Genomic DNA, 22,244 nt, shown 5'->3' on the forward strand with positions numbered 1-22,244 from the left:
TTTTGAGTGAGCAGGTATCTGCCACTTTCACTTTGCTATTAGTTCACTTGGGCATGGATCCATAGAGCAAACTCCTGCAGGCAGATCCCCATGGACATGAATACAGGTACAGACGCTGTTTGGCCAGTGGTTTTGTTCTCCTCCAGTTTGTTTTGATACTCAGTATGCCATAGCTAAGGGTCAGAATTTACACTGATTTCAGAGACATCTCCAAAAACCACCACAAACACTTTCATCCAGTTCTGATGTTACATTAATGAGTGGGAGAGTAATTTCACCCAGCTGGCTTTTTAGGGAGTACATGCATGCATCTGCACATGCAAATATAAATATATGTATGTATCTGCACAAACAGCCTGATGGAGCCTAGTCCTTAAACGGAAACGGTGAATTTTGGATACAGTTATTCTTCTGTATAATACAGTTTTGCAAGACTCGGAGAAGTAGAAGCTATACTTCACATGGACTTTGAAAGAAAAACTGAGTTGTGAATATGCAAGGCTAATGCAATGTGCTCATCCATTTTAAATTGTTTTTAAAATTTTATCCTAAAATGTTGGAATACCTAATGAAAAACTTATGGGAAATAGATGGTTCCTTCCTGTTAGGTTCCACATTAGAGTGCATACTTCTTCACCTAATTAATTAGTAATGATAATGAGAAATTACATATCTTATTGACTCCCAATTCAGTTACTAAATCTTCTTCAGCAGTAATTTTCTGCTTGGAAAATTTACCACTTTCTGAGTACCTTGGCTAGCAAAAGACCTTGAGTTTTAGCAAAGAACAGAGTTCATATCCTTTATTAATACTGAGAAATATGGAAATATATAACCCTATATAAGTGGGAAATCTATTTTAATTTCTACATATATTGCAACTAATTTCACTCTAGGAGACAAAAAAATGTATGTTTTCATACTCCTCTACACTTAGAAATGTGTAAGTCAGAAAATGGAAAACACTTTCAGGCGATATACTTGTGTCTCCTAACAATGGAGAGTAATTCCTTTAGCACAACCATGTATGGCTGACTCAAAAACTGCTGAAATTCAAGAGACAGGCTTCTGATGACTTCAAAAGGTTTCAAAGTGTTTTGAACAGGCCCCCTAGTGCCTCATCCTCTCTAATTTTTAACACCCCAAGCACTAAAACTCCCTCTAGTCTGCTTTAATTAGCTCACACAGTAATTTTGTGAATTATTTTAAATACAGAATCTATTTTACAACCTTGCTGATTTCATGGTTACTTGTATAGAGCTCTCCTATTAGTGCCTTCTCAAAGAATTTAATCTTTTTTTGAATCAATTCAGAATGCCTTTTCTTCCAGATGTAATCTCAATTTCCACAATCACAAGGATAGTTCTTTTATAGTTTAGGAAACCCTTTGATGCCTATTTGTGTGACTGTATTATACTAGTAGATATCTAGTCCATTAATATTTCATTTGACTTGGATATATTGTACGTTAAAGCATCTTGGAAATAGTTTTTTTTTTCATTTTTCCAGCAGAGCTAATGGTTTGCAGTAGATGTTTCTAGTGCTTCTATTCAAAACCAAACAACACAAAAGAAGATACAAAGGAAAGCAAAACGCACCTCATTTGTCAAAAGACAGTTTGCTGGAGTTGTGATTACTTTTGATATACTGTTGACATATCGTTGCTACTTCCTTGTATGGAATATTGTAATATATTGACAAGATATTGTCATTGACATGCCAGCAATAAGAGACATCACGCAAAACTTATATTTGGACATTTAGTCTCCCTACAATTTAATTTGCATTATCTTTGAATTAATATTCAGAGGTACTGATTAAAGCAGTATATTGCAAACATCTTAGCCTCCCTAGCACTTTGTATTTTTGGTAATGGTATCCTACCTTTTATATTGAGTCCTATAAATATGTCGAACTGTCCAAAAATAATTACTCAGTACAAAATCAGGTATGAGAAATGTATTTAATTATTTTCCTAGGTGAAATACTAAGTATGTTAATCAAAACACTGCAAAGGCATTTTATCATCTTAGACTGATAGGAAGGATAAAACTTTTATGGCCATTCAATGATAATGTCTTTACTACAGTCAATCACAAATTCAACACCAACTAAATTGAACTGACAATCTGCACTTTAAAGATGACTAGATTCTTCCTGACTGTGAATGACAAAATTTCTCACACAAGTAAGCAGTATTTCTTTATCATCCATGTTCAGAGATATTGTTTGGGGTGACTGAGAAAAAAATGCTAGAAAGAGTTCTGCCTCCCACAGTCTCACACCCTTAGTGGACCAATATGAAGTGTGGCTCACAGAGGCACATTTTTTGTTTGGTGTGTTTAATCCTTCACTCATTTCATGATTTGTGTTAAGATTTTAGACACATGACACCCATCACACGTAATATCATGCCAAGACTTCTGTGGTGTAGCTGGTGGTGTTCAAGAGTCATAGTTTCCTTATTGTAATATGTCACTTTCAGACCCACGTTTGATTTTCTTAAAAAGCATAGGCATGACTTAACATCTTAATTACACAACATAAGTCAGAAATCACAGGATATTTTTTTCTAGATGTCCTTAAGAAAAATAAGTCATAGTTTGAAAATATAGGAAAAATATTATCCTTTTTTTACCTTATTTTTAAAAACAATTATGTATTTATTTAAAAAAACCCAACCAATAAACAAACAAAATAAAAAAACTCCAACCCAAAAGTTAATAAGGTGTCTCAAATTGTTATCTGATTCTAACTGATATAAATGGGTAAAGCTTTCATGGCCTTATTGGAGTCTTCTCAAAAAGAGAGATGTATTTCTGAAAAAGAATTCTCAACCCTCTTCTTCTTCCTATATGACTGAGATACGACTGAGATAGTGTCTCCATCTTCCAATAACTCTGGTAATATTTACTCACCTATATCATGCAATGTACATTAGAATACTCTGAATTGGAGATTTTTCTATTGACACTCCTTTCCTCACTCACTTAAAAAAGTCTCTAAGATTTTCAAGCTCCTATCAAGTCTGGAAGAAGCTTGTGGTGATTCAAACAAGATCCTTTCACTTCATAAGCAAAAGTATCACCTTTTTATTTCTTTTCATTAAAATACCACTGACATACCAGATATGGATACAAACTACAGAATGCTTAGAAAGAACTCTAAGCAGTGAGAACTCACTGCTTAGAAAGAAAGAAATAGCTGTTGCTTTTACCATGAATATAGAAGCTAGAAGATATGTTATGTATAATTGATGGTGGTTCACAGAAAAAAAATTATTTTTAGCCATCAAAACTTCTCAATAAACTTCCTGAGTACCACGTTTTTGACACTATTGACTTTTCCCTAGGTGACTGACACACAGAGTCCAGTGTGACTCTGAGAAGATACACTCTTAATCAGTGCTCTGAAGGACTGCAGAAAACTGAAGTTGTTCATGTGTTCTTTATTAACAAATCTCTGATGTGAGATGCTCCATTTACGTATCTATTTTAAATACAAGTCAGTTTCAACCTCAGAAGAAAATCAAGTTTAAAACAAAAAAGTTAAAAACATGAGCTCAAAACAGGTGTAATATCAGGTGTTCTACACAAACTATGACTGCCTTCAGAATAAAATGGTCAATATACTGTGGTACTGTTCTCTGATAAGTAACTGTGAATTCTTATTAATAGGGGTTTTTTTGGGGGGGTGGGGGGTTTGTGCATGTGTGGGTTTGTTGCCTTTTTTTTTATATATTTTTTTTTTTTACCGTCAGGACAGAGAAGTAGCCATTCCTCATCTCCTATCCTCATCTAAAACAGAAATGGGGAATCTGGCTTAGACAAACTCACAGGCATTTACCACCCTTTGACAACAGCCTCTCAGTCCTTGATATTCATTGCTTTCACTGCACCAATTTGTCATTTAGGTTGTGCCAATACTCATGCTGGAATGCCCTGCCTCCACACAAGCCATTAATGTTTCCTCAGCTACCTTTGGAGATTCTAGTGTATATGGCACAGCATTTTACCCATCCGTCTGGTCCTCAACACACCTCATTATAATCTGGTGCTCTGCTTAGACTGGGTCTGGTACAAGAGGCCAATAAGTCCCAGGATACTTGAACACTGTGAACACTTCTCCGAGAAGATAGCCCATCTCATGGCCTAGACTACTTTGAAAAAGTTTAACCTACTTTGGAAAAGGTAAGAGTCTTACTTTGGTGGTGTTGTTTTAATAAGGAAAAGATTGGAGTCTGGGGACCCAAAATAAACATGGTTGCTTACCTAGAAGCAAACCTTTTGAGAAGCTACGTTCTGCAAATAACAGCACTTGTGAGGATATAGCTAAACATTACGTGACTGCCAATCCACTATATGGTCTTTTACCGAAAGCCATGGAGCTAATGGGTTACCTTTACTGACACTTGGCTTGCAAACCACAGTCTCAAAACTACAGCACAGTCACTTGTACTCAGTCAAAATGTTATGATGCTATTTCATGTCCTTGACAGCTTTAACATCACAATGATACACTAAAGTAGGTCTGCCAAGAGTGGCTCTTACTTTTATAGCCTTTATAGTAGAGCAAAACAAAATCCTGAAGAAAAGAATTATAAATGCAAACAGTCTACCTAGCAGGAATCTGTAATTTCAACACAGTACAAAATGAGAATAATATCAAGACAAACTGATGACATGCAAATGACAAAAGCAGGTCTTCAATTTTTGCAGTGAATCACATGCAGTTGCCTGTATTCGAACCACAACTATATATTGTCCACACTGCATCTTACTGGCAATCCATAAAAAGGTCATTTACCACACAGGAAGAGATCTTCTCAGATGGAACCCCAAATATTTACTTAAAACAACTGGGCTGATGACAATAAGCATTTCACAACAGCAAGCTCCAAATACTCAAAGGAAAAGAGATCATTGCATATATTTTATGTAAATACCATATTTTAATCCATGTACAAAAACTCTCCCACATAAAACTAGGAAAATGTCCAGAAGATGAGCACAACATCAGGACAGCTTTTGGGGAACTCATAGCTAAGGATGCATCCTAACATATTCAAAACTAGTCATCAGCTGAAAGCAAAGAATAAGCAACCTGTAATCACCTATCAAAATAACCTGTATTCCTATGTGCTGTTCTACATTTGAATTTTTTTATTCTATTTTTATACAATTTTCAAAAACATCCAGAGACTTTTTGTTTGTTAAAAAATTCATACCAGAATGTATTTTTAACTTTACTATGCTGTTCAGTGAAGTACATAAAATATGTAAATATAAAGCCTCCACAAAATACTGTACTTTAAAAATAATATATCATATTAAGACTCTGTATAAATTTCTGCTAATTAGCCTTAAACACAGACCAGCACGAGCTGTAGATAACAGTGAGAAAATAAAGGCAGAACTAAGCAGGTGATATTTGAATTACTCCACATCTGAATTGCTAACAGGCAACAACTCATGTTTTCTGAAAAAAATGAAAATATTACTTGTTGGCAGAACAGTGTTTTACACTTTGACCTTCCTTCATGTAACAAAGGACACAACTGATTTGCAATAATTTAGGGGGCCTAAAAGTTAAATCTATTACTCTGAGCCCGTCACTGTAGGTTCTCTCCATTGTTGTCAAAGAGAAACAAGCGCCTCCAAAAGATAATACTTTCATCCTAAAATAGCTTCTAAAGTAGGCCAGATTATTTATCTTTCAGCTATGCCTATTTATTCCATTTACTGGAAAGGAAGTCTGTGTGACTAGCATGAAATTAGACAGCTCACTTTAAAAGTTACATAAAATTAAACCTGTTCAAATGATCTGTCTTTCATTTTAGGATTGGCATGAGAATACATTTAATACTGTATTTGTTTTTGTACCTGTAAGGATTTTTAGGCAGTAGTTAAATATTAATCTGACACCTCATTGCACTCTATACAGTAATGCACAGGTTCCTTACTTGGGTTAAATATATTGATCAAGTTAGTGCTGAGCTTGCACGCAAGGTTTATTAAAAGAACTTTTCTTTGGATCAAAGTCCATTACTTTCAGTTAAACATTCATTCACCATCATGTTGGTTATTCACCTGGGTTAAAATTTTCCTCATTTCTCAGCAAGGAAAATTTTGAAGTCTCTCCACTAAAAGCTTTAAGAGTGCTCTACAGCCTTCATTCCTCAAGGGCCCAAGGGAAGAGAGGTCAAACTCCTTCTAAAGAAAAATCTACGGCACACTAATTGAGTCTGGGATACCAGGTGAACATTGTCTTCATAGCATGGCTCTGCAAAAGTGGTCATAAAACCCAAATACATTGACAGATGTCAGGTACCATAGTTTTCTGTGCTATGTCAAAGAATTTATTCAATTTTTTTAAGCTAACATTTCTATATTGATTTTCTGCAAAACCCAAACTCTCTTCATGATTTTCCTCCATCTATCTTTCCCTTGGTTCTGTAATTTCTCTATAAAATTCTTTGTCTTTCTCTCACATTTAGTAATTTTATTTTTCTGGAATTGTCTTCAGACTTTCTGCTTGTTCTCTTTGCCCAGTCTTTTCTAAGAGTGCGTCATTCCCATAATTCTTACACCAGTATATAACCTAGGCACCACCCAGGTCAACAGCACCAGGCAGAAACCAGCCATGTGTTAAAAGCCACAGGTTTCCAGATCCTGGAGGTTACCTACTATGCTCTCTCCACCTCTCCTCTTCTTTCAGTTAAGCCCATATCTTATATTAGTGCACTAACTATCTTGTATCTGGGGGTTTTCCACTGCATTTAATGACTACTTAAGCTGTATTTCAAAAGTCTGTTCAGGCACCCATCATCTTCAGGTGTAATTTGTGAAATTTATTCTGGTGATATTTTCTGCAGCAGCTAACAGTGTTGTAGGAGCAGAGAAAGAGGCTTGGGAAGCATTTATAAGGCTTGGCAGTTTCCAAAGGACAACCAAATACACTTCTAAAGCAGCTTCCAACCCTCAAAGCTTGGCCAGTCATACAGGATTTACATCTCTCTCCTTTTCCACCCATGATTAATTTTTCTATGGGCAGAATAATTTATACAATGAATGGATGTATTTAACTGATTTTCATCTGATGTTCCTGTCTTCCAGGCTGATAGGGTCTCCTGCCTCTCATGTTAAAAATGTAGATCTGCTCAGCCTGGAAGAAAATGGCACAGGCAGTTGGATTTCAGTTGTACCAACTGTAAGACGCAGTCTGGGTATTTGTGGACGCAAAACACTTTCTGATGCTCAAAATTATTTTCATTTATGGTCAAATAAAGAAAACTGCCTTAGGCAAGAAGTGATTTCATTCAACCTGGCTTTGAAAAGGGCAAAACCCCTTAGTTTTCTAAATTTTTCTGCAGGAGAAAACAAGTTGGTTTTTAAAAGATTCTGTTGTGCAACATTTCCAGGGAAAATTATGTTTATTGTATTGGTTTTAATCATTTAAGGCTAATTGTACCTCTAAAATGTACAGCACAAGGCTAGATTGACATCTAAATGAAAACATAGCTCATTGGTCTTGCAGCAAGATGATTCCTCTGGTGAATGGGTTAAACTGTTGCTGTCAGTTTGAATACAATTAGTACAACTGATATGCAAAGAATTGCTCTGTCAGGAAATGTCACTGTCATTGAGCACTGTTCCCAGGCTGCCTTCAATTTTCTGTCTGGCTCAGAAAATTTTAATAGCAGGTCAGAATTCAAATGCAAAAATTTAACCGAAGTGCATAGCCCCTCCCCACCTTTTATTTCAATTTTCATTTTCTGCTTTGTGCCTCACACAATTTTTTGGTTACCGGGAGACTATTCTTAAGTGCCCATTTTCTGGTTTCCTTAACTCTTCCTCTCTTGTTCTCATTAATTGAAACTAACTTTTTTTTGTTGACATTTCTTACACAACTTGGTCTTTTGGTTATTTTTTTAAATAACCCACTAGAAACACCTGCAAACAGAAGACAAGTACAGAGGCAGAAATAATTAGTGTTTGTGGAACACTACTGAATATCTACTCACTATAATGCCCACTGACACCCTGTGATCATGTCTTTTTCCACCCTTTCTTTACTGAAGTTCCCCGAAGGTTGCTTTTGGTGTTAATCTTTTGTCTCTCTACATCTTCCTGCTCTGTGCAGGATGCATTTTAGGATCTTGTACCTCTGTGCTAACTTCTCCAGAAAGATCCCTCCTTTCTATTTCAAAGGAAACTTTCACCTTTTCAATGCCTTTCTGATGTTTTCCCAACGGGTTCCAGTTCCTGCTGGCCCTGTGTGTGATGCTCTATGAAAAAGCTGTGACAGAGTTTGCACACTTGCAAGGAATATGCAACTAAGCAAATGCTTAGTATTAGGTCTGCAAGGCTGGTGGTCAGGGAATAATACTCTGGGGAGCAACAGTACTCTCAGGCAACTGGGGTGGGCACAGTTCAAAGTGAAGGTGGAAAGTGCCTGTTCCTAGAGCCAGGCTCTTTTATGAACCAATGAAGAAGGCAGGGAGAAATGCTGTTATGGTGGTAGGCAAATAACTACTGGAATAAGGAAATGGGTGATAAATATGGCCTCTCAGCTTGACCTATCTGGCAACCGCCTGCTGGCTGGAGTGCTGTTGAGTGACTTGTGGATGGCAGAGCCAGACGACAAGCCATGAGCTTCTCCGAGTCCCTTTCTCTGCTAGCCTGCCCTTGCTAAAAAGCATCTTTTTCTATCTGTGATACTATCCCTCATCACCCAGATCCCCCAGGAGGCTCAGAAAGGGGCTGAGTTGCAGCTTCTTCAGTGTTTGACACACAGCTGCCCTTGCAGATGGGAAGAGCAATTGCCACCTTTCCTGTCAGTCTGGGGGGGGTTTGCTGATCTACCTGGGCTGAGAGTGCAGCTGAGCTGCCCGTCAGCCGGGGTGCTGACCTCGGGCAGCCTTACCTCTCCTCCTGCCTTGACGCTGGCTTATATAACCATTGAGGAACCTGAACTTGTCACTTCCCATCTCCTCCCTCTTCCCACCACTGAGCAAACATATTTCTTCCAAGTGACTCAAGCACACATATTTACCAGTGTCTTTAAATTCATGCTATCACCAGTTTGTTGCTATGTTACAGACTCTGACCCTTCAGCCAGAATCCTGCTGCAGGTATGGACTAAATTCCTTCTCTTTAGGGAATAACCTCACAGTGTGATGACTAGCCCCACTTTAACTCGCCTCCTGGTATGCTGAGGCAAGTCTGTGTGCAAGCACTTTTAGCTGAAGATAAATTACCTTCCTTACATGCAACTTAACTCATTCTTGTAATAATCAATAGAATTTTTTTAACACTGACTTCTACCAAAAAATGTAATGACAATTAACTTTATTTTAGCACATGCCCCTGTGTACAGCAGTCCTGAGAACCATCCCTTTTCCGTCTCCACTCATCAAAACTCTTCTCTCATCATTCTCATCTGCTCAAATCTCCTCAATCTGTCTTTACTCAGGAAGTTTAAAGTTCACTTAATGTTCACTGTGACTGTTAGCTGCTTTTTGTTTGAGAGCCCTGACATGCAGTAAACCACACAGTGAGCTGAGGGCCCGGTTATTGTAATGTAATGCCGTCTAATTTAAAAGTATGCTGCACAAGCAGGGTCTAAAATTTCAACTTTAAATCACTAAAATATGTATATCCAGATCTTTTGGCTGTGAAGGCAACGCTAAACATGTGAACACAATGTCTTCCTACCAGTACAAACTTCTTGAAACAAGATGACTCAGAGGGAAGCAAACTGTCCTCATCATTTTGGTAAAAACTTATATCACAACTGATACTTTTACTTCCACTGTTGCTAACTATAGCACTTACATAACTTTACTGGAATTATACACCTGATCCCTTGTAAGTGGATATAATGGCAAATAATGGGGCATGACTTAGGAACACTAGCTGCCACCAAAATCCTCAGAAGCTGGAGAATGAGATAATCCTTCTCATGTTTCCCCTTTCCTAAGATGGGATAGAAAAGTCATCCTTTCCTCGATATTAAATGCTTCAGTAACCTCTAGATGTGTGTAATACACACCTTCATGCCAGAAGTCCCAGCTGTCCACTAATAATTTGCCAATATCTCTTTTTTAAATACATTGCCATATTCATATGGAGAGTGCTAAAACATACATAATATGATATATAAAAAAAATATATAATTATGTGCTGTGGGCTAATTTTAGTGAAACAATTAAGTACCCATGTCTCTTTTTTTCTTTCTTTGTATTACCCTTTTTTCTACATTTCACCAGGCCAGTGAAATTTGAGCTACATCAGATAACAAACTATGCTAAATGCTAAATGAAAGGCAGTATAAGCCAGTCATTCCTACCTAATATTTAATCCACATATCTTTATTCATGAAGCATCATGAAATTTGACTACGAGAAGAGAGTGAAATTTCAAATTCAGTTTTCTTGTTCACATAAAGGCCTCCCAGGTAGTTGTCAACTGAGAAAAAAGCACCACAATGATTTTTTAAAAATAAGTATGTCTTTTTCCTCAGTTTTGAGTGTAGTGTTTGATAAGAACACCTTCTAGTTCTACCCTATTCATCATTCAGTCAGTGGCAGGTAAATAAATTAAGAGCAATGTCATATCCATAAATGATTTTCTCAATAAAATTATAGGTCTTGATGCCTTTTCAGCATGCAAGTCCTTGGACTAAGTAAAAAGTGTTAATGTTATTGCATGAATTAGTTTTGAAACAATTACTCTTACAAATATTAAAGATTATATACTATAAGGTAATTGAGCGCATGGAAGTCATATCTCCAGTTTTCAAATAACTTCCCTAATTAACATAATTAATTCTGCATGTTCTGAATGTTGTCTTATTTTTGTATAACCCATTTTTATGTAGTAAGGTGCCCAGAGGCTTTTGCTAGTGGATTGCTATGAATCAAACCATCTTATTAACAATGTTCTTATTTTCAGGACAATCACCTAGGATCATAAACAATTTTTTCTTTCTTTTTAAAGAAGAATATAATTACTCCATAAATGAACTCTCAATCTTTTTGATAGACTCAGATTTTGCATGCTAATTTTCTTGTAGATAATTCAAAACCTGCAGCCTGATTTGTTTAAGTGCAACAACCACTCCAGCCTAGGACAAAGAAAATATGATTGCTTTAAATCTCATATATGCAGCTTCCCATGGGAGTGGAATACAAATGAGCTGCAAATGAAACGCTCTCATCACCACACTGCCCAAAGCAATTTTCCAGTATTCCCCCTCCCCTCAGGACATATTTTACTCCACCTTTACTACGTTTATAACATGATTTACATGTTAATGAGAAGTGACAGGGACTAAGTAATTAGGAAGCAAGACTGTAGCTTGTGATGCATTTTAAATACTGTACATTGCAACTCTGGAATAAATATTCAGCCTCTTTCCTAATTTTCTTCTTAATTAGAAAACACAATCAATTTAGTCTTTATAACTCCCCTATACCTTCCATAGGTAACTAACAGAAAAGGAATGCATTGTTACAATAAGCATGTTTGATCAGCCCTAGTTCTCTTATATTCGGTCATTCTTCTGATTATATTCTCCTGTTAAGCTGGGACAATACAGTCCATACAATACATAAAATCTAGAGAAGAAACAATGCTTTCACTGAGGCTGTACCATGACTATGCAAAGCAACAATGGTTTGCACTGGATGGATTTGCTGCACATGTGCAGCTGTGTGTCCTACTTGGATAATTTTGTGGGTAAGAACTTTTCATTATGACTGTGGAGAATGTCTCTACCATGGGAGTACCAAGGCCCTACAACAAGGTATGAAGGCATCTGTGTCTGGATAGAATGGAGTTCTAATGACGTTTAAGGGAGAAAAGTGAAGAAATACAGGACTGCCAACAACCCGTGTACAGAATGCAGGGAGTGGGAACTACCTAAGAGTACAGCCATTTCCATGGTAGGGATCTAAGTGGTGGCAAGCAACCAAAGGCTCTTTCACCTGCCCCATCTCCTTCTACACCCCTCCTCTGCATGCAGTGAGTTTTCTCTTTCCAAGTTGTTCTCACATGCTTCTCTTTGTAAGATCAGGACCTCAGTAAATAATGCTTATCATTTCAATACTAATTGTCTACGGTGCTAAGAGAATTAAGTTTCAGAATACACTTCTGAAGTATGAACACATTACCATCCTCATTATTCAGGTCAGGAAAAACTCAGAGCAAAAAAGTAACTTGCTTCAGAGTATTCTAAATGAAAAAAAAAATTCATTCTCCTTACAGAACTTCAAAGTTCTTTGTGCCAAATATATAACAAAGTTTAAAGACCTCTGAAGCTATATCTGTTGAGTTTACATTACCATTCTATGCATTTTGCTTTCAAATATTAAATGTTTGCAGTATGTCATGCCCATGTGGTGCTTTCTTAGTAAGATATATATTTACTAAGCCTCATTTTATTCCTGAAAACGACTGTAGTGGGTGCACAGATAATGGATATTTCTTTGCAAAGGAGTGACCAAAATGGAGCTTGTAACTGTTAGTTATGTGGTGATAGGTATGGTACCCCTCCTCTGAACAAGAAATACTTTCTATTGGTCCCTTTTACAGTCCGTGACTGCCTGGTAAACTTTGTTCATCCCAAGGACTTTTAGATTTTCAGATGTTTACATAGTACTAAGAAATCTAAGCATTCTCTGGGGGCACACTATGCTATAATTCCTATACATGTGAGGTCTTTACAACCATTACCATGAAAAGGATCTTGTTGACACAGGATTTGAGAGCTAATCATGCATATACTATTAAGATTGAAGTCTAAGTAGATTTTACTCAAGCTGAAGTGCTAAGAGACTACAATGACACATGCAAAATTAAAACTAGTGTAAAAAGTTTACTTGCTTCTATCTTTCCAAAGAAATATGTTCATATCTTACTCTAGTTATCATCATACATTTGAATGTCCCATGAAAAAATATTTAAAGATGAACATTAACATCAATCTGAGAGCTACTCAAAGGTAAACATAACATGGCAGTGATTAATTGGGTTTTTTTGTTAGCAGTTTTCATGGGAATACAACCTAAATATCTCAGCTTGAGATACTGTCATTGTTTAACCCCAGCCAGCAACTAAGCACCACGCAGCCACTCACTCACCCTCCACACACCCACAGTGGGATGTGGAGAGAATTGGAAGGGCAAAAATAAGAAAACTCATGGGTTGAGTTAAGAATGGTTTAATATTAAAAATAAAATATAATAATAGTAGTAATAATGACGTAGTGAAAAGGACAACAAAAAAAGACCAAGAGAAACAAAACACAGGCAAAATGAGTGATGCAACCCCTCGCCACCCGCAGACTGATGCCCAGCCAACTCGCCCTGGTTTATATATAGAACATGATGTCATATGGTACGGAATATCCCTTTGGCCAGTTTGGGTCAGTTGTCTCAGCTGTGCCCCCTCCCCTCCCGTCTTCTTGTGCACACGGCAGAGCATGGGAAGCTGAAAAAGTCCTGGACTAGTGTAAGCACTGCTTAGAAATAGCTAAAACATCAGTGTGTTATCAACATTATTCTCATGTTAAATCCGAAACACAGCACTAATACCAGCTACCAGGAAGAAAATTAACTCTATCCCAGCTGAAACCAGGACAGATACTTGTCTCCCTCATTTATAAAATATGCAAAATAATTAATTAAAAAGGGACTGCCAAGCTTTTTCCAGTTCCATATTACATAGACCAAATATATATGGAAATAAAGAGAAGCTAACAGTAAAAGGTAATTGGCTAGTACAGAATTTCATGTAATTCCCTCTGAACTCCGCTAGCCAGATAAGCATAAATTGCACTCTGTCTAGCCACGGAATAAGGGAAGATAAAAGATGAATTATTCCTTTGAACTCATCTTTGACAGGTGAAGTGCTGACAGTATTCTGAGACAGACTTCCTCATCGTATTAAAAAAAAAAAAAAGCCAACTTGACCATCTTTTTACATATTGTATTGCTACTACTGTATCTGAAGGAGTGTAAATGTGATAGAAATATGTCACTCATAACAGTCTGTTTAGTAAATGAGTTTTTTACAAATGAAGAAAGAAGTGTTTGAAATGCAGAGCTTGTAATGGGGTAAAATAAGATAGTTCTGGAAGCTGAATCAACTATACTCAACAAAGAAAGCTGGATTTACTCAGCATTGGTGAAGGAGCATTTTTATAAATTAACCCAAGGCCTATGTCTTATAATTCACTTGACAGTTTATCAGCCCTGAAAATGAATTCAGGCAATTTAGATGAAGGATGGAGGCAGTGGCTTCAAAGCACTATGAGGCAGCTCAGAAATATTCCTTGAGCTTAAGCTTTTCGTATTCTAAAGGTTAATGGTCCCCAATCATGTCTTCCACTGGGTTTTATCAGTGTAAAAAACAGCCTGCAAGATACTCTGGGTGCAGCATGAGAAAGGTAAATAGCATGAAAGATAGTTGGTTTCAAATCAAGTTATCTTGTTATGTTTGGCTAAGGGAGGATGGGTTTATGAGTCTTCAAAGACATCCTGAGGAACAACCAGGACTATGGGAAACATACATTGTAGGTGAGCTTTTACTACAGTTTGCTAGGTCCTGTCAGTAACTAAACAAGATTATATTTGGAACAAGACTTTTCAAACATGTAGTAGATATGAATGTGTCTTCTAACCACTCCTTAATACTAATGAAATCTGGCATATGGCAATTTAAAATTAGTTAGAAGTATTTTCCAATATTATGCTTGGGCCTGATCCTCTGCAGACCTTTGCGGTTTTGGAGTCAGAAAGCACAAACATTTCTTTTGCAAATTGAGCAGCTGCATGCACAAAGAATTCTTTTGTTGGCAATGTAATTTTTCATATACACAAAAACACAAAAAGAGGTTTCTTTGATTCATATTTTCCTAGAATTAAAGGGACAGATCTCACTTTTGTGAGATAAAATTCTGTCAGTAAAAGACAGGTTTCCTAACTGTAAGTAAAGCTGACAGGACGTTTCTGTTATCTTTTTTTCTTTAGTTCCAATCAGGTTACGAGAAAGACTGTCTCAAACAGGAAACACAGACTGAATAGCCTGATAAACATGAGAATGATAGTAAGCAACAACCCTTTGGTTGTTACATAAAATTCTTAAATATTTATTGTAATGACCTGGATTTTTCTCTTCTATTTTTATTTTTATTTCTGGCTATCATGAAGTGATGGTCTTTTTCCATAAGTTTCTATTCTACAGCAAAATTCTGTTTAGAATTTTGCATGGTTAGAGTAGACTCTATTCCTGCTCCAAATGGTTTTATAGTATTGCTATGCCCTATTAAGCTGCCTTATGCCATGCTGAGAGAGTGCATGAAATGACTCCTGGATGTGCTGTGGGTTAAAAGATGTAATACTGTAATCATATGGCATCATGAGTGTCACTGCATGGTTCTGTCATATGAGTCATAAAAGTTGCTGCATTTAATCTAAGTCGTTATTCTTCTGGGCCCAGTAGTTCTGTCCAGCTTTGAGGAAAAGTTCCCTGTCTTCGCTGCTGTGCAGAAAACTGTACTGGAGGGAGTGTTGAAAACATCAAAGATGATCGCTTGTTGCCTTGGTCTTCCAGCTCCAGTGAGTTCATCAGGAAGAAACTTGGTCTGAGAGTCAGGCTGGACTGAGAAGCCTGAAAGGGAAGATTTACTTGTCCTGGGCTTGCAAGAACCTGCATGGAAGAACTGATGGGGCAAGAGCAAACCTAAAGACATCTGAACAAAGTAGAACTATGCCTACACTCACCACTGCTCTTTTTTTACTGCAGTAAAATGCTTTACAGGGTCCTAGATATCTTTTACCTTCCTTCAGAAGGGCAGTAGTAGTACTGCCAATATCGTTATAAGCTCTTAGCTTTCAGTTCAGCTTCACATGTTATCTATTGTATAAAACACAAAGAATGCTAAGGAAACAGCAGGTTTTCTGTGTAATTTAGACAGCTGAAAAAGTTTATGTTCCTTAACCTTTTTAAAATGTAGCTACACTTAGTATTTCTGTAATGTGGGGAAGTATTGAATTCTTTTATTTTAATCAGGGTATCTATTTTAAACCAACACTCCTAGAAGCTTTCTATGACAAAATGGACCAACAAATCCAACACTGTGAAGTAGCATTTAAAAGATATATACTCATCTTCCTTCTTGTAAAGTTAAACTCCTGGCCTAGGTCCTTCGGCGCGGACATCTAATCAGAGAGAAGGGCTGAACACAATAGGCCTGCCACTTCTAAATTTTTAATCCAGTTAAATTTTCATCATCCTCTGATAATCTCCATAATGTATTGCAAGAGGAATTTTGACTATATTTTTCAGACTTTGTACCCTAAATAAATACTAGTTATTTCACAGTAGACAACAGAGGTTATTGCTTGAGGATGTTTTTCTTCCTGCTGTAAAAACATGTTATGTAAATGATTAGAGCATTACAATGGTTCTATTTTCTTTACAAATGAGAAGGAACTTATTGAAGTAACACAAAACTGATGAAATGATTCACTTGCTCTCCTAAAACAGGATAAACAATATCCAAAGAGATTAATACATACGATATGTCATAAGTGAAAAGAGCACTGCAATTTCTCTAACTTTATTAGAAATAAAAACCCCATGCAATACTTTTCCAGTACTAAAATAGTCCTTATCTTTTCACTTCTTCACAGAAACTGCTACTAGTTATTTAGTCATAGATTTTAGTATGGCCCAAGGGAACCACTGTGATCAGCTAGTCTGACCTCCTCTATAATCTTTTCAACAAATTTTCCATCCTAGGAAATGTGTGCACAGAATTGCACAGAACAGAATAGAATTTTTTTTTTAAGTTTCTTTCATACCCAAGGTATTTCAAGGCACTTTACATAGTAATAAATCAAAAGCTGATCAAGCAAGGAGTTTGCAGATAAAATCCAACACTGCTTCAACAGACTACCAACCTTCAGTGCTCTATTGGAAGTGATTACAAATCTTAGAGATGATTCAGAACTTTAAAAAGGAGAGGTGATCTCCTTAACCAACTGTAAAATTTAGCATTAATTTACTCTCTGACGTATTTTAAAGCCTTGCAGAAAACATATTTAATACATATTTTTCTCTAATTTGACTTTTTAGAATAATCCATTCATTTTACAGAACACTCAGTTTTATTTGAATGACTGAAAGGGAAGACATTTTAATTTTTTAATACAGCAAAATATGTAAGGGCACACTGGGATGACCAAACAGGAATAAAACAGCAAAAATTTTGCCGTTTACTTCAAATCAGGTAGAAGAAGATAATGTTGTGTTTAATCCAGAGATAGTGAAAATGGTATATCACTGCATTAACATAGAAGAATATGCAGTATTATTTCTAAAGTACTATGAAATGTTTACATATGTAATTCTCTGATTATCTGGCATATTGAAATCAACCAATGCATTGTGCATTTCACATAGATCTTTAACATTTTTATAGTGCAGAAATATATATATGCAATGGTTTCTCTATTATTTTTAATTACTGTACTAACCTTTTAAAAGAAGCTTATTTTTCTAGTTAAAACAACAGATATCAATTATGAGATGTGTATTCTATGCCAAAGTCTCTTACAAACTCTTCACTTGCCTTAATTCAGTACTTATCTACACAATGAACCATGATTTTCCTTTCTTTAACAAAAATGCAAAAGTATGTGGTTGTTAGCAAAAGCACCCAGACATACACAGAACAACCTGAAAGCTGAGCTGATATATTGGACAAAGCATCTAGAAAAAACTTTATTACTTCTACTACTGATGGAGGCATAGCTACCGATTAATAAAAGCTCCAGGCTGTAAGAAAATACATGCCTTTCACAGGACTATATGATAGATTAACCTGACCGGTTCAATATCATGGCCCATACAAGATTTCATACAGTACATCCTGTATCAATTGTATGTCTCCTTGACCCAGAGAATATTCCTTACTAAAACATGAAGGGAATTAGTTGCTTTGAGATTAAGAAACCTGACCACAGGTGTCTACCCTTCAGCTAGGTACTTTAATTACCATTACATCCAACAGAAATTGATTCAACACAGTAAAGATTCTAGAAAGGGTCTGTACAATCCACTGCCTTTCTTCTTCAGAGTGAGCTGGAGAGCGATCTACTCTCCTTCATTTTCCTTTGGGTCTGTCTACATCCAATCCCCAGCTATAGAATCATAGAATAATAGTATGTCTTCATTTGGAAGGGACCCACAAGGATCATCAAGTCCAACTCCTGTCCCTGCACAGGACACCCCAAATTCACACCATGTCTCTGAGGGCATTGTCCAAGTGCTTCTTGAATATCACCAGGCTGGTGCCGTGATGCCTCCCTGGGGAGCCTGTTCCAGGGCTCCACCACCCTCTGGACGAAGAACCTTTTCCTAATATGCAACCTAAACCTCCCCTGACACATCTTCCTGCCATTCCATATAGTTTTTGTTGTGTCTTTGTCTTTTACAGTAAAAAGTTTCTGTTCTCAGAAACTTTTTCCATAAGTACCTCTTCCTTAAGCACTTCCTTACATGATCAAGTCAGCTCTTCATTTCTGTTTTGTTACACTAAATGTGTTCAGATTGTTTGGATTTTCTGGCAGGTTTTCTAGAATTTGAATCATCTTACTGTTATTTTCTGAATGCTTTCCAAATATACAGGTTTTACTGAATAAAATATATCTTTTACTTCTGTCATGAAACTTTTTCTCTTAGACTAGTGAAAACTCAAAATGATGCTTTCTGAGTAACTTCAGCTGTCAACTATCATAGGCTTTTAAAAAAGTGCAGTGGCATAAAGAAGCACAGTTAGATCTTCCATTTTGTTTCAGCAGTTTACAAACCTCTTTAACTGTTTTTCCTTTTCACATTAAAGGCACAGACTGAGACAGAAAATGTACATATCTGTGTTTAGCTTTATGCGTATAGTTAATTTTTAATGATTTCAAATGGGACACCCATGCCCTAACCTCAGCAGGTATACAGATCTAGGGTTAGGATATAGTTTTGAACCACTACAGCAAAGTCAAATCAAAACTCATTCACATTCTCAGTATTTAGTATTTCATTGCTTATACATATGTTTAAGAGCATTAAGTCTATCCCAAAACCTTCTGGCACTCAAAATTTAGGCTAAAAACTTTCAGTTAGCCCCTTCCATAAAACGTTGGACTTCTAAATTCCCCAGATGACCACCAGTCAATTAGAAACAGGAGAGACTATTGCTCATATTGAGTGAACTAGGTCAGATGGGTGAGTACTCTGCTGGCAGGTTTCTCACCACTACTGAATTTTCATGAAGAAACAAAGGAGGATAAAAAGAAAGAAGGAAAGCTAGAAGAGAGATTTTCATTGGTAGAGCTTAAGCTGTAAATTTCACAAAGTTTCACTGCTTTGGGCTGAGGAATGAAAAAAAAGTTCTTAAATATCTAATGTAATTAGTTAGTCAGTATGGACAAGAAATAATTCATGCAATCTGTTCATTTGGCTCAAATACAAAAACATGAAAGGTAATAAATTATAAGAGAAACCCATGAAACAGTATTAAATCAAGTTAGGTCAAAATAGTACAAATCTTATAAATCATGTGTTTTGTAAATGTGGTTAATATTTCAAGGATAGCTCTTTAAAGTTTTTGTGGGTTGGTTGATTAAATTTTTGTTAAAAGAAGAAATGCAAAATCCAAGATTGAAAATAATGTTCATGTTTGACTGTAATACTGCATATCAGCTGCATTTCTTTTTTTGCAATTTTCAGTGCAAGAGTTTGCAATTGAAAGCTAAAAGGCACAAAGATACAATCAACTTGTAAATATGCATTGTAAATACGTATTTCCTTTAGAGCAAATCATCAATTAATGAAATAAGTACTATGTTATCTCTGCTTATGATATAGTGAAGTGTTCTGCCATGAATATTATTACTTTGTAAGTAAAGTCATCAAAAATAATAGTGCAGCAGCAGTTCAGAAGAGTGTATGGTATGTACATTCTCATTGGCCTAGTTAACATATCTGCTTAATAACCACCATTAACTACACGTGAACATAGATTTCACTTGGTGACACTCTTGTGATACAAAGTAGGTCAGCCAAAACAGAGATAAATGATTTGTAAATTATTTGCTCTTAATGGAATCAAAGATATTTTCTATGAGTGTACCAATAAGGATACGCTGTGTAGATGCTGAAAAAAAAAACCCTCTAAAACTATGAAAGTAGAAAACTAGAAGGCTGAGAAAAACCGAACGTTCATATGAACGTCTGCTGGCTCTCAAGAAACGAAGAATGTTGCTGTGGGCATTTTCATCCTCCTCATCCGTCAAATTCACCAAGTATGTCTAATCAGATGTCTCTGCTTTCTGATGGTAGAGTGACTATATAATGTTTGACTAAATATATGTCTATGAGATGTCCTGACTAGTCTTTTCGTCTAAGTTCAACTGAGCCATTTTGCTCATGGGACTTCCATCATCTGGCCACATAAAGTATTGCTGTTGAATTATCCTATTGAATCAGTGAGCACAGGTAATTTGACAGCTCTAATGAGTTACATACAGACAGTCCTGAAAGTTACACAGATTTTATATTTTAATTAATTCAGAGAAAAGGTCAGTTTACATATCCTGTCACACTGCTGTATAAGTAGGGTATAGTACCTAATGACTAAAGGCCACTTCCTTCAGTCATGAAACATACAGCACTTGTATTGTTGTAAACTCCACATTTAAAAAAATAATATATATATGTGTGAACATTTTCCTATGGTATCTATTTCCTAAGAACTACCTTGTCAGTGGAAACATCGAGTGATTTCTTATAATTTTCCTCTAAGCACCTATTATTTAAAGTCCTTAGGCCTTACTTTGATAGAAAAAGATTTTGTGTTCGCTAGGGCACCAGCATAATTCCTGGAGAGTTGAAGGCACAGAATTCTCAGGGACAGAATATACTGATATCCAGACAAATATATATATCCCAATCTATTTTCTCATTCTATAAATCTATAGTTTTGAAAAAGTGCAATATTTCTTCTTTGGTATTTAGAGAACTTCTTTGAAGAACCATAATTTCTGTCATAAAATATGTCAGAAAGAAAGAACTGGAATTTTCTTATTTTGAAAACATGAAAAAAAAGTTGGTGATATATTCTCATTCATAAATGGACCTTTATCCCCCAAACAGTAAATTACTCTATGGCATCATTGACAGAAGCTCTGTGTCAGAAAGTATTGATGCATGTTACTGGAAAATTTCTAATTAATTTGGTGTATTTCAAGCCATTACAGAACAGAGTGACAGATGGAAATGACCCAGTGGTAGGATGGAAAAAAATATGTTTGCACATATAGCCCCAGCACAACTGATCAGAGGCGAATACTGCACAGACATAGATTTAGCAGGAGCTATTTCAGTGCATATGGATCTAAGTCAGTAATATTAATACCCTCATCCTATGTTTTCTAAATATTCTATTCTTGCACCAACAAAACCCCAAGGTGTGAAATATATTTGTAGTTAACGCTGCATGAAGAAGACATTTAGAACTGAATTATATGAAAAGAACTTTCTAGTAAATGGTTACAGCAGCAGGTTGAAAACAAAACAAGATTGTGAAATACAAGTGTTCTAAAACACAGTAAGAAAAGCTTTGTTTTTAAATCCAAAATGGCTTATCATGTAAACCTGTATTCAGTGTCCTCTCCACAGGTTTTTGAAAAGGGAAAATGTCACTATAAACTGACCTTTTCCTGAAGCATTTGCTAAAACTTTACAAATGTCAAAACAGCAGTTCAAAATGAAGACAGCATCATCAGGAAGGAAATCTCCAAGGGTAGTTGTGCATGTAATTTAACAAAGTAACTGAAGGCATAAACTCTGGTTTTACTTCTACTTGTAAGGCTCCAATCAAACAGTCTTCTAGCTACACATGAGAGTAAAATGTAGCCAATGTATTTTTCCAACTTTCAATGTTCAACAGCTTTCCTGGCTTAAATGCTGTTCAGAAAAATAATGAGAAAAGCAAACTAATAAGATTTAATTGCCACAGAATAATATGCAGCACCAAATAACATGATGAAATTTCAGGGCTATCAGACAATTAATTGTACACGTTGTCCAGTTTTCTTTCCTGCTTTTTCATCTTTTATTGTAAAACCTTTTATCTTTTGTATCACAGTCAGTATTAATATATTTCTCTGTCACCACAGT

At 36.2% G+C, this 22,244-nt stretch overlaps 1 protein-coding gene and 1 long non-coding RNA gene across 7 annotated transcripts in view; one reads left to right on the top strand and one right to left on the bottom strand.

The window, feature by feature from the left end:
• Positions 1 to 22,244, bottom strand: part of MAGI2 (membrane associated guanylate kinase, WW and PDZ domain containing 2) — a 762,823-nt gene that overhangs the window by 453,268 nt on the left and 287,311 nt on the right. The window lies entirely within an intron of this gene.
• On the top strand, positions 1,512 to 15,833 carry LOC142051852 (uncharacterized). Its single transcript, XR_012658653.1, has 2 exons — positions 1,512 to 6,326; positions 15,618 to 15,833. It is a non-coding gene; the product is annotated as an uncharacterized LOC142051852 (long non-coding RNA).

The sequence above is a fragment of the Phalacrocorax aristotelis genome, chromosome 1 (assembly GCF_949628215.1).
Source record: "Phalacrocorax aristotelis chromosome 1, bGulAri2.1, whole genome shotgun sequence".
In the NCBI taxonomy this organism is placed as follows: domain Eukaryota; kingdom Metazoa; phylum Chordata; class Aves; order Suliformes; family Phalacrocoracidae; genus Phalacrocorax; species Phalacrocorax aristotelis.